Source organism: Notamacropus eugenii, chromosome 6 (genome assembly GCF_028372415.1).
Source record: "Notamacropus eugenii isolate mMacEug1 chromosome 6, mMacEug1.pri_v2, whole genome shotgun sequence".
NCBI lineage: Eukaryota > Metazoa > Chordata > Mammalia > Diprotodontia > Macropodidae > Notamacropus > Notamacropus eugenii.
In genome coordinates this window covers 377,675,672-377,677,903 of record NC_092877.1, presented here as the reverse complement: position 1 = coordinate 377,677,903, position 2,232 = coordinate 377,675,672, and positions in this window count along the sequence as shown.

The window sequence follows — 2,232 nt, the reverse complement described above, 5'->3', positions numbered from 1 at the left end:
CCAGGTCTGGGAAGAAGCACAGAAAAACTTAATATACTGGACTTTACAGGTGCAAGTGTTTCTGATTAGAAAGGATATTGCTTCTCTAAATCAAGGCTGCAAGTGTCAGCGTTGGGTATACCCAGTGGTGGGTTTTGTTTTTGTGTTTTGGTGTGTGAGTGGGGGGAGTGATTATAGTGTTTTCTCAGCTGATTCTAGTTCAGTCACAGGAGAGATCACTACAAGTTATTTGGAATTACAAATTGCCTTGAGGGATTAGACTAACCACCCCTTAGTAACCAAACTCTTGGAGGACTGGTTGAACAGCTGCTTTTAAGATTAAGGCATGTCTTTCTCTTGTAGTTGTAGGTGCAAGGATTTGACCCAGAATGTCTATGAATGAGTGAGAAATGAACTGTGGCCAAGGTCACACAGCGTTCAAGCCCAGGCTATCATGCTTAATTCCCCTAACCTCTTCCATGGATCAATAAAGAGGGATTAGTTTGGCTACCTTTTCTTTTCCAATGTAACTCAATTTCTCAATTGTAGCCTGGAAATTGGGGGCTGGATGATTCTTGCTCAAAGGGAGAGAATGTATTGGCCCAATTGTTATTTTCCAGGTGATGGGAGGCTGACCCTGGGATGCCAGGCTGCCAATCCCAAATCCTGATCCCCAGCTGTGCGGGACACCTTGAGCTACATTGCCCTCACTCGTTGTCCCTTTGGGTGGACTGTAGGCCTCCTGGAATCACAGAATCTTGAGAGAAGAATAGGCCTCTGAGGCCATCTGGTCTAACCTGCCCCAGAGTAATAATCCCTTCTCTCTCACGCTCCCAACAAGTGGTCATCCAGCCTTCACTTGAAGACCTCCAGGGAAGGGGAACCCATGGTCCCTCAGGCAGGCAGCCTCTTCTACTTGGGATGGCTCTCAGGGTCAGGAAGGTTTTTCTGACTTATCTGTAATGTCCACAGTTCCTGACTTTTCTCTCTGGGGCTGAAAGAAGCAAGTCCAGTGTCCTCTCTGGCCAAAACATGATTCTTCATTGTATTTTCTGAGTCTTCTCTGGTGAAACGTGCCCTCTTCCTTCAAATGACCCTTTTATGGCAGGAACTTGGGATCCTTTGCCATCCAGCTCCCCTCCTCTGGGTACTCTACTGATTAGGAACACCCTTCCACAAATATGGTACCCAGAGCCAAAGCCCTCCTCTTCAGGTGCTCAGACTAGGGATTCCCTTCCCGCCTCTCCATTCACAGTCCAGCCCAGTCCTTGCTGCTGAGCTTTGTTCCTCTTGTGCCTTCCCAGCTCTTGCCTACCCCTCTACTTCTTCCCCTGCCATCTTCGGTCCCTAGTCTACGCAGCTGGGGGTTTGAAGTAGGGTGAGTGGTAAAGTGAGGCTGCCCATTTCAAAAGTAAAAAAAAGCTGGAAAGGGCCATTTTCTCCCTCATTAAATGAGAATTTGACAGGCAGCCTGTTGTAGTGGAGTGAGGTCTGGCCTGAAAGCGAGAAAGAACTACCTCTGACTCATCCTGGCTGGGGGACCTTGGACAAGTGACTTAGAAGTTTCCTGTCTCACTGAGAAGTTAAACCACCAAGAAACAGAAGAATGGCCAACCTGCTTCAGAGGAAGGCATCTCTATACTGGGAGTTAACTTTTTGATAATAATGAGATCACAGAACTAGAGCGATTTGAGAATGAGTGATGAGTTTCTCAGTGTTTCAAGGTCTGCAAAACACTTTCCATATGTTGCTCATTTGATCCTCACCAGAAGCCTGGAAGGGAGGTACTATGGACCATCTCCACTTGAGAGATGAGGAACTGAGGTAGACTTAAGTCACTTAGCTACTCCAATCCCAGGGAAAAAGGTCTCAGGAGGGATTTGAACCCAGGTTTTCTTGACTCCAAATCATATTGGCCTTATCTAGTATGCCTTCACACTGTCTGATGGAAGGTCAGCATGTGGGTGCATGGCACTGTTGCTGGGGATGGGGTAGGGTTGGCGGTAAAGTATGTGTGTGTGTGTATGTGTGTTTGTGTATGTATGCATGTTTGTGTGCGTATGTGCATGTGCATATGTATGTGTGTGTTTGTTCTTGGGTTGGTCCCTGTTGAGCTAAGTCTGCTCCAACTCCTCACCAGAGGTTCTCAAGTGTTTTGAGTCTTCCAATGCACTGGTGCTCAGTAAACCTTCCTACTGTCCACTCATTCTAAATTTTACCATTGTGTGTACACATAAAAAAGAAAATAGAGGC